The 11,352-nt window shown below is 42.0% G+C and overlaps 1 long non-coding RNA gene across 1 annotated transcript; it reads right to left on the bottom strand.

Moving 5' to 3' along the window:
• Positions 1-8,912: 8,912 nt before the first annotated feature.
• LOC140134198 (uncharacterized) lies at positions 8,913-10,112 on the bottom strand. The gene is made up of 3 exons (XR_011856114.1): positions 10,007-10,112; positions 9,579-9,639; positions 8,913-9,297 (listed from the first exon to the last, which is right to left on the bottom strand). It is a non-coding gene; the product is annotated as an uncharacterized lncRNA (long non-coding RNA).
• Positions 10,113-11,352: the final 1,240 nt, after the last annotated feature.

Raw genomic sequence — 11,352 nt, 5'->3', positions numbered from 1 at the left:
ACTGAGACCCTGGGATTGGAGCAAAATTCACTCCATAAACTATATAGATTTTACACAGAGTTCTTGCTAATAACTTCAGCAACAAAAAAAGAACTGCTATTTCGGGTATATAGATCACCCTGGGATTGAAGTGGAAATTTCTACAGCACAGTACAGTACAAACTAGATGCTGGAGACAGCACATGCAGTGTGATATGCCAAAATTGCAAATGGTCGTCTGTTTTTATAGGGCTGTGACATCACATAAGCCCATGATTGGCTTACAGGTCTGCTCATGTTATCAAGGGTGTTCCTTTCTTCCCAGAGTTATCTGCTTCATGTAACATGTTGTGCTCACTCCCATTTTGCTAATAAAGGGGAAAAAAAATTCCACTTCGTTCAAATCGATTTGCCCATCTCCATATATAACCGTACAGTTTCTTCAGTGCCTGGTTTAATATCAGGGAAATGGATGCAGGTTGAGAGGTAAAACTAATCTTTCTACTTTGTATTTCATATTCTGGATAGAAAGTAATTGTTGTGAGTGTCGCTTTTACTTTGATTTAATGATACAATGTAAATCAGCCTGACTTTTTCTGTATTCCTCTGAGGTCTTTGTGTCTAACAAAAAAATTAACATATAATGATTTGTGCAGTTTGTGGATCCTTCACTTGCAGACAAAATGTTGACTTGTTTACTCAGTGCTGCCATGTTAAATTACATAACTTGCCAATTAACATGACAGGACTGCCAGGAGGGAGATTTTACTTTGCTGCTTAAATGAAAGTTCATATATTTGAACCTTAATAAATTTATCAGGAAGCGATAAACTGTTGAAAAAGAGTAATTTCATTAAAGAGCTTCATATTCTCTTGTCTTGTGAGCCAGTGCTTCCTTTTTTCCAGGTCATTTGTTTCTATTATATACTGTAACTCTATTATTAATATGGAAATATATTGATTGTATTACCGATCTGGTATACCCTTGTAAAAATACAAGCAGAATTTCCAATAATTTACGGAAATGACTGGAAATAAAGGCTCTTGAGATGTGAATAACAAGCTACCACAATCCAGGCAATCCAGATTTTCAGATTGCATTGTAATTGTTAGCAGTGGTTCATTAGTGATTTTCATGTGTATCATGCTGCAGGTTGCGGACACACTGGGGCACATTTATCATTTACTTTGTTTTCTTTTTTTCTTGCTTTTTATTTATTTTTACTTTTGAGGCCCGGTGGTAGAGTTGCATCCTTTTTCCATGTTTGCTATGGTCAAGTTTTCTGCAGTGTTCCATAAGTTATCACCTAATTTTTGGCATAAAAAACACACCCAGTCATTGGAAATAACCTGGAGTGGATACTGGAAAAAAAACTAACAAAAAGTTACAATTTAACCCCTTATCACCGACATTTGTTTTCAGCTTAATGACCAGACTCTATATTTAGAATCTGACATGTGTCACAATAATTAGTTATAACTTCAGAATGCATTTACATATCCAGGTGATTTTGAAATTTATTTCTCGTGACACATTGGGGCACTGTGCAGTTTGCCTGTGTATAGTGTGCCACAAATCCTGAATCTGGGGCCCTCTGCACTGCTCTGCACTTTTTTGGTGCAACTTTAACATGAAGCGTGTGGCACATTTCTGTTGGACTTTGCATGTTAAATGTGACGCCTGAGCACCTGAACCTGATTTGATTCTATGCATTATGAGCCAAACACACCTTTGAGAATGCTGTAGCTACACTGATGCAGAAGCATATCTTTAATCCTTGAACGTGGATGGTTTTGTTAAAAAAACAATTTAAAAATTATGATAATGAGGCTCTGACGCTGCTGTGGCTGAGCCGACACTTTTTCTCACCCTAATTATGCATTTCTCCAGCCTTGTCCTGCCCATCGTAAGCGAGACTACATCGTCACTGTGTTGTCCCTGACAGGCAGAAGTAATCAATCGCTGCACCATCCCCCAGCTGCTGAGTCATACAGCTCAGGTTGATTAGTCCTGTCTGGACAGTTCAGGAAGCTCCCTGTAATATGTTTATCAGTCTAAACCCAGCTTTCCAAATGTCCTGAATTATATAATTGTTTTTAGAGCAGAACCACTTGGTTCAGGGATTTAACAAGATATGTTTCTGCATCGGTGCCGCTACAGCATTCTCAAGGTATGCTTAGTTCACAATGCATAAACAAATGGTAGATTTTCTTGAAATAATCTAGTTTGCACTAGAGAGAAACTGCAAAGTTTCACAGAAAACTGGTGCATAGCCCTTAGTAAATGTGCCCCATTTTTACTTTTTGTTAGTTGAACAAGTGAAGTGATAAGTTTTGCGTTTTGTTTCAAAAAATTTTTTTAATGTTCTGCTTTCTAGGTATTTAGGTATACCACACAAATAGCTAGATAACTAACATTTTTGGAATGTCTGCTTTATGATGACATGGTATTTTTCTAGGATGTTATGAGGCTTAGAAATTATGGTGCAATTTTTCTCTTTTCCCTAAAAATCACCAAGACTCGCGTTTTAAGGGACAACTCAGCTTTCAAGTGAATTTGAGAGACCTAAATATACTATACATTATACACAAAAACTACACCCCTTAACATATGTAAAACAACTATTATAAAGTCTGTTAACCCTTTAAGTGTTTCACAAGGGTTAAAATGTACATTCGTTAAAATACATTAATTTGGGCCAAAAATTGCACTTTCACAATTAATTAAATGATGAAATGTTCTACAAACTTTGATTTCTGCTGAGTGTACCAATACCCCATATGTGGTGGTGACCTGCTGAATGGGCACACGTGAGGACATTGAAGGGAAGGTGCACCATTCAGAGCAGATTTGTATTGTCACATTCTACAGGCTAGAAAACTTTTCTTTTTTGGGTAATGCCAACATATTGTAGTTATATATTTTATATTATTTTAATTCCTATATGAATTGATCCGACCTAGAAGGATGTTCTATAACTATAACAAATCTATTGCTTTGGTAAACAATGGATGGTTATTTATGCTAACTTCAATATGCTGTTGGATGTGTAGACGAGAGCAGTAAAGATACATGTGCAAATGTTATAAGTACAAGTAGGTGGCATTTGACTTCTTACATGTTATACAAAAGAAACTATCCACCTAGTTTATGGCTATGCCTGCAGAGAGAGGAGTGTCTGCCACACAACTACCCCTCTGCCTTTCAAAGAGAAGAAGTTGGTTCAGTTGTCACCATAACAAAAGTGTCCATTAATTAACCAATAGCAAGTAGTATAGTTATCTCTGCTTTAACCAATAAGATATTCTCTACATGTTAGTCAATGTAAAGAGAATTGTATAAGAGGAGAAAGCAGTTTGGATGAGAAGGGTACAGAGGAATGGAGGAGGGGGGAGGATATAGGTGAATGGAGTTGTGATCTGAGTATGATAGTACATTCATCTACATTTGCAAGCCAAAGCTATGACCGTTGTTATTAACACCATTGTCTATGTCTGGGAGTCTCTGGGCCTGAAATTCAATAAAGTAAAGATCCAAGGTTATCTGTCCTGGATGAGTACCTGGTTGAGTAGTATAAAGTGGACTGCTGACAATTCATCATCAAACATATCATCTTATACATCCCTCACAACACATATGAGGGCTTATTAATTGCGGGATGAGAGGAACTGTATAAAAAATTAATTTTGGGGGTCTATAGCTTATTCATGAGATTTTATTAACTATTGCAAAGTAGACACAAAGAAAATCATTTTTGTTTTGGATTTTTAGTCCTTTTTTGGCTGCTCACCATAATATAAAAATAATATTTTAACTTTATTCTCTGGTTCACTATAATTAAGTTGATACCTCATTTATATCGTTTTACTTATCTTTGTTCAATTTTACTGAGCAAAACCAATGTTAGAGAAAATCGCGTTTGTTTTAGTATCAAAACTTTTCATAAGGCATTAATTTTGTAATTTTTGGTTGAGGGCTTATTTTTTGCAAAAAGGGCTGTTCATTTTTTGTAAGAGTATTTAATGATTATATTTCATGGAAAAATTATATATTATTGAAAGTTTTTCACGTTTTTTTAGGGGATATTTATTTTATTAATTTATTTTTTATTATAAAATGATTTTCACTTGCAGTGTATAATGTAAGTAACTGAGTATGCAAAGTAAGTTACAGTCTGGTCCTGCCAGGAGGGAGAACCCAGTGTCCAGAGGAGCTGCCGGCTCAAATACCCCGATAAGCTCGCAGAAGGGGTTACGAAGGAAAATCAAGTGTGGGGGGTGCTTGGTGACAACCACTGCCACCTTGTGCAGTGGACCTTTAGTGTACTGAGCGATGGGGTTAGTGGAGTAGTTGGGTCTATTAGCTAAGGTTCATTGACCACTGGCCCAGGGCCGCCTTTCTACTTCTCAAGTGGGGGCTGAGGTGGAGGTATAAGTGGAGGTATTGCGTATATGTGTGTTGATTGTATTGTGCAAGGATTGCATGGTGAAGGCTATACACAGTATAAAATTTGGTGGGCGGTTTGGGTGGCCATAGTCTAGTAGCTGACCCACATAGGTGCTAGTTCGTGCCAAGCACACAGATTCTAGTAGTCTATGGAAAGAAAACTAACCATGTTGTGGGTTAAAGCTGAAATATATTTAAGTTTATGTTTCTTTCAGAGAGAAGAAAAGAATATGCATCAAATTTATGGTTGTTTTTTTGCCTTTTGATCTATGGATCAAAAGAGTAGGACTTGATGCACCTGTGTCTTTAGCATCAGAATGGCCCACCGCAGGGTAAGTTCTACCCATCAGATTGGAGCTTCTGCAGAGCGGCTGTCTGTAGTTTAATACAGCTAGAATTTGGTACGCGCTGCAGCAAGGGCTTTTCCACCAGAGATCCTGTGCCTACCTTCCTCTCCTGCACTATTTTTGCTAAGATCACTGTGCATCTGCAGTGACAGGAGGGGAAAGGTGAGACAGGTGTTTGAAATAGGGTTGGATAACAAGAAGATGAAACAAGAGTTTCTTGCATTCTAGCCCCTGCTCTCTCCTATAGGTTCCTATACTTTCTTATACGCTCCTATAATAACCCCACTAGTGGCTCTTTCTGGACCCCTTCCCCCAAACTCTGCTGCTCACCCCTGAGAAATCTTATGTTTTACATCCGTAAGTTGCTCACTCCTGTACCCGCATCTGTTCACTTCTATGTTTTAAACCTCCCAGATGCTTTTTTGCCCCCTCCCTATCTGATTAGTATTATCTTTAGCCCCTTCTATCACCCACCTGCTGATATACTGTGACCAGACTTTTCATATGGGTGTAATTCATATATCAGTGTAGAATAGGCATACATGTGCAATGTGTGTGCCCGTGGATTGTGTGAATGTGTTTAGTTTCACCTAAATGGAGTATATGTTTATATGCACAAGTTAGATATATAGGCATGTCATTTTGATGAATGTGTTATGGAAAGAGATGTGGAATTTGTAAACATGTGCAACTTATGTATCCCGCAAAACTTTTATGTGGTATATGCAACTATTGCATGAAAATGTGGATTGCAATCTCCATACATAAGAGATGTATATATAAATATATATGGGGGAATTCCCCTACATATACCTCAAACCAAAAAACTGTGAGTCACAAATAGACTTATAATTTAAAAAAGGCAATTAGAGATTTTTCAAAAATTCAATTAGCCGAGTTTGCCAAATTTTCCGACAAAATTTGATTAGACCCAAATCGAATCATGGTGAATCACATTAAAAGCCGTGTATTTCCTGGCTGCAGAGAGCCTGTAGGGTGTTGTGCCATGCTCAAAAACGCATAGGGAGCGTGATGTGGTTTTCAAGCAATGCTGTGTTTTAGTATGACACGCATATGACAGCGGCCACTCTAAGAATCGTTTCACTCTTCAATTCCATGGGCACTTTCAGGAGCCAACTTGACCAAATAAGTGAAGCTGGAACACAGCCGGACAAGGTAACGTCTGTGCCAGCTCGAAAGGACTGAGCTGAGGGCCAAGATCCCACTATAGCAAAGAGTGCACTCTTTTTACACTGACATCAGATGATTCCATAGATTATGACAGAACCTATTCTGTTACATGCTGATACATGTAGAAACCCCCCAAAAGAGTGGAGAGGGTGTCGGCAGTAATTTTGCATTGACGTCACTGATCATTTTGCCCTTCTTTTCCGTCAGTGACTACTTTCAATCGGTCAATAATTCATCAGTATTGCTAAAGCCAAAAACAAACTGGAGTTGATCCAAAACAGAAATTACCAGGAAATGAGACATTTGCATGTCCTCTGTGTTCTGTATCCACTCCTGCTTTTGGCTATCAATCCTGAAGCTTTCATTCCTTCTGACAGATGAAATGAAGGGGAAAACCAAACATAGTGGCAACATCATATAGTGATGGAGGGAGAAAACAGCATTATCGAAATCACAGGGTGTTCCAGGGAGACAGCGGTCAGTTGGCAGCAGCATGAGTAGGCCGCAGAGTGGCACATTGACCAATTATGGAGGTGGCAGCAAAATTGTAGGCCACAGAGTGGCAGAATGACAGAGTTTGGAGGTGGTGGCAGCAGCAGGAGGGCAGAGAGTCGCACAATCACAGTGTGTGTAGGTGGGCAGCAAATTTAGCAGCAGCATGAGGCCAGAGAGTGGCACAATGACAAATTCTGGTGGTGGCAGCAACATGGTAGGTCACCGTGTGGCACAATGACAGAGTGAGGAGGTGGTGGCAGCAGCAGAAGGTCAGAGAGGGGCACAATGACAGTTTGCGTAGGTGGGTGGCAGCAGTAGCAGAAGCATGAGGCCAGAGAGTGGCACAATGACAAATTCTGGTGGTGGCAGCAACATGGTAGGCCACAGAGTTGCACAATAACAAAGTGCGGAGGTGGCGGCAGCAGCAGCAGCAGGAGGTCAAAGAGTGGCACAATCACGGTGTGTGTAGGTGGGCGACAGCAGTATAATCAGAGGGTGGCACAATGACAAATCTGGTGGTGACAGCAACATGGTAGGCCACAGTGTGTCACAATGACAAAGTGCCAGCAGCTGCAGCAGGAGGTAAGAAAGTGGCATAATGACAGAGTATGTAGGTGGGTGACAATTCCAATCCCTGGTAAAGATGGTGGGAGGCAGATGGAGCAACTGGTAGAAGATATGTGGCATCAGGTGGGTGGCAGCATCAGAATAATGGCTGATCTAATCTAATGCATAAGGCATCAGTGTGTTGAAATCCTGGCCGATTCACGCCTGATTCATCTTGACAAAGGTCAGTCTCTCCACATTACCAGTGGACAAGTGGGTTCTCCTTGGGGTAACGATGGCCCTAACCACACTGAACATCCGCTCTGAGGCCATACTACTGGCCGGGCAGGACAGCTTTTCTACTGCAAACTACGCAAGTTGCGGCCACACATCAATTTTGGCTGCCCAGTACAGATGGGCGAATTTGTTGAAATTCGATACGAAGCGAATTGACAATTTTTTTGAAAATCATGAATCATGAAAAATAGCGTTAAAAACCAGGTATTTCCTGGCTGCAGAGAGCCTGTAGGGTGTTGTAGAATGTTGCTTAAATATGCATAGGGAGCGTGGTTTGTTCTTCAAACAATGTGTTTTAATATGACACGCACATGACAGCCACCGCTCTTAGAATCGCTTCACTCTTCAATTCCATGGGCAATTACATGGGCCAACTGGCTGGAATGCAGCCTGATAAGGTAACGTCTGTGCCAGCTTGAAAGGACTGAGCTGAGGGTCAAGATCCCACTGACCGTAGTTATAGCTCCACGCGTCCGTTCTGCCATGCACCTTGAAAGAAACCGATAAGCTCAAGGACTGGCCCACCTTCTGTTCTACATTTGTGAAGGGCTGGTACTGCCTTTTTGGAAAAGAAATTTTAGCTTGGAACTCTCCACCTCAGTTTGGCGCAAGCCATTAGTTCTCTGAAGGGTGCAGAGTCCGCAACGTGGAAAGGGAGGGAGTGCAGTACCAACAACTTGGACAGGAGCACGGACAGCTTCTGCACCTTAGGATGGCTGGACGCATCTCTTTGCTCTATGACTGCAGGCGCCATGCATAGTGAGGAGCAGGAACATCTGGACTGGGAGATGATGTCATAGACAAACAGCTCCTTTTAGCGAGCTGCTGGAACCTTGACTGGCTGAAACGACTTTGTCCTCGCTGTATAGTGGCGCTGAGCCCAGACCACCTGGTAGATCTCTGGCAGAGTGAAATGAACAGGACAGAGTCTGGTTGAGAACAGGTGAGGGCCGCTGATCTGCTCCTGGGCCATGCCAACCAATTGTTGCATCTGACAAACTCACAGACTCTTGGCTGGGGTTGTCAGATATTATATTTGACTAATTGGATGACCTCGTCAACCAATCAACAACTTTTGGGTTGTTGATCAACACACTACCCCTAGATGAAAACGGCAGTTCTGGATAGACCGAAATTGTGTAGAACAGGCACTACCTAGGTATACAAATGTATGTAAGCCAACGCACCCCGATAGCTATACAATCCAAAGGAAGAAAACAGGTCTCATGTATAAAACAAACAGAACCATGTATTACTAGAAATGGCTGACCATGCGGAAAGACACTGGTTAAAATATGTGACGTTCGAAAATATGTGGTACAAGTATGGGATGTACCAAGCCTGAGAAATGTCTTCGCGCATTATGTCCCTTTCCAGACGAATATGCTCATAAAAGGACGTGTGGAAGGTATACAAAATAAACAAATAATCTAAAGTAAGTAGACGCAGGCGTACATTATATTAGGATATGTCACCATATTTAGTGCTTGCGTGGCAATCTGGCCAGACATACACTGCACCAAGGCTCAGTGTGGCCAATATTCCGATGGAAAAGGCAAATAAGGCAAATAATATACTGACAGGTACCACTGGGTTGGGGGGGGGCAACTACACACAACAGTATATGAATAACAAAATTAATAACAGTACATATGAACAAAGATGTGCAGTAATTTACACGTGAATAAGAGCGGCAGCCAACAATGCTCGCCCGTGAGTCAATGTGCACCAAGGGTGTAATAGGCAGGAGGGTCATAGCCCTTACAAGACCTGGCCTATTGGGTTCAAAAAGAAGTCAAGTAATAAAAATAATCCAATAAAGTTGTAGTCCGTAGCCATGTTTGGGCAAGGCCGATGTCATGCTGGTCCAGTACATCCAGTTGAGGACGAAGATCATATGCAAGGGAGAGTCCAAGGGGCCCAAGGGTCATAAAGGCAACCAGAGGATGACCAAAATCACAGTTGTGTGAACAGTAGGTGATCATATATCTAGAGCTGTAATGTAAGATTAGAGTAAATGTACGGCAAACAGATGAACCATCATGCGTTGGAAAATAAGTCCAAGCCAAGTGATATGGAAGGTGGGTGAAAAAGAATGTGAAGAGGTGAACAAGAACCACCACCAATTGTGATGAAGAGGGTAGACAGGGCAGTAAACCATGCCACCCAAGGAGGGGATCAGAGAGAAAAAACAGGAAGCCAACAAAAAGTACATTGAAAAATCTGTTAGGGATCCCAAAGTGTGAGAAGAGGCATGGGTGAATATAAGAACTTACCGCTATACGTTTGTGCTTGTAAAATCGTGCTAGTTGAAGGATGAGTAATTCATTTGACCATCTGAAATAAAAGTAAGCAAAAGGGGAGGGGGGAGGGGGGGGAAAGCAAGAGAAGGACGAGGTTACAGAAAGGAAAAGTAGGGGATAAAATTATGAGGCAACATATCAGCAAGAAATGACAGAATATGGGTCGCCGATGAAGAAAGACACCACCCCGATGAAGTAAATTCAACCCGGGGAGTAAGGCAGGCATAGAAAATGTTGGGATGGTCTAAAGTGATTTGTAGAATCCTGTAAACAAGAGATCGTCATTCAGGCTGCTAAACTCCCCAGGGTGAAGATCCAGCGACTCTCACAACATAGGAGGGCCGGGGTGATGTCTCCCCCACGAGAATTAGGCCCCACTATTTGGATCCCAGTTGCCTTACCTGCATGGTGTCTCCTAAAATGTTCTGCCACCGTAGAGAGCGGTTTATCCTGAAGGAAATGGGAGGTTGCATTGATGATTGTAGAGAGATGTTGCTGTGTCCTTTTGCGTAACTCCTGAGAAGTTTGTCCTACGTACACCTTGTTACAAGGACAGATAAGCGTATAGATGACATTGCGAGTGCGGCAGTTCACGTAGTTCCTCAGGGTAAAACGTTTTCTGGTTACCTGGATTGGTGAAAGTCCTCCTCGGGTTTATCAATGGACAGATAGAACAAGACCCACAGGGGTACGAACCCCTCAATTTTTCACCCCTGGCGATACGGCGTGTTGATCGTTCAAAGTGACTACGTGTTAGGACGTCCTTCAACTTTTTAGCGGGCAGGGCCATCAGTGGGGGGTTCGACGGAATAAAGGCTTTCAAACGCTCATCGCTCTGTAGGATATTCCATTTGATGGTAACTAGTGAGCGGACCTTAGTCCATTCGTTACAATAGGTGGTAACCAACCTGGGAAGGGTGGAACCTTGTTTGATGTTTGGCATAAGAAGCTCCTGACGATTTGAGTCCCGCACCCTCCGGTAGGCACGTGAAATGGTTTTCCTGGGGTAACCCCTATTCTTGTATCTCTGTGAGACATCCGAAGCGTGTGTTCTAAAGTCAGTGTCCAAAGTGGAGTTGCGCTTCAAACGCAAAAATTGACCAACCGGTATGCCCTGTCGGCTATGGGAGGGATGAAAACTCTCAAAGTGGAGCAGACTGTTCGTGGCAGTCTTTTTGCGATATAGAGAGGTCGCCACCTTGTTGTTATGTAGTGTAATTTTGAGGTCCAGGAATTCCACCGAGGAAGAGGAGATCAATAAGAACAATATTCCACTGGTTATTGTTAAGTTCTTGGATGAACTGTTGGCAAAGTGTGAGGGGGCCGGTCCAGAAAATCAAGATGTCATCTATAAACCGGAACCAGTCCCTCACATGTTTCTGGTACAGTGAATGGGGGCGGACATGCACCCTCTCCCACCAACCCACATCTCGCCCCCATAGCCGTGCCAGACACTTGCCTGTAAAACATTCGGTCGAAGGTGAAGTAGTTGTGCTGCAATATGAATTCCAGCAAGTCCAGAAGGAAGGAATCATGTCTGCGGTCCCCCGAGGAATTCTCATCCAGAAAAAACCCAACCGCCGACAAGCCAGTATGATGGGCGATGTTAGCATAAAGCGCCTCCACGTCTAAGGTCACAATGAGAGTATCTGCATCAAAAGACAAAAGTTCCAATTTCTTAATCAAGTCAATAGAATCTCTGACAAATGATGGCAAGACCAGGACAAGGGGTTGTAAATAAAAATCA

This window comes from Engystomops pustulosus, chromosome 5, assembly GCF_040894005.1.
Source record: "Engystomops pustulosus chromosome 5, aEngPut4.maternal, whole genome shotgun sequence".
NCBI classification, from domain to species: Eukaryota; Metazoa; Chordata; class Amphibia; order Anura; family Leptodactylidae; genus Engystomops; species Engystomops pustulosus.
This window is presented reverse-complemented; position numbering and strand designations above follow the sequence as displayed.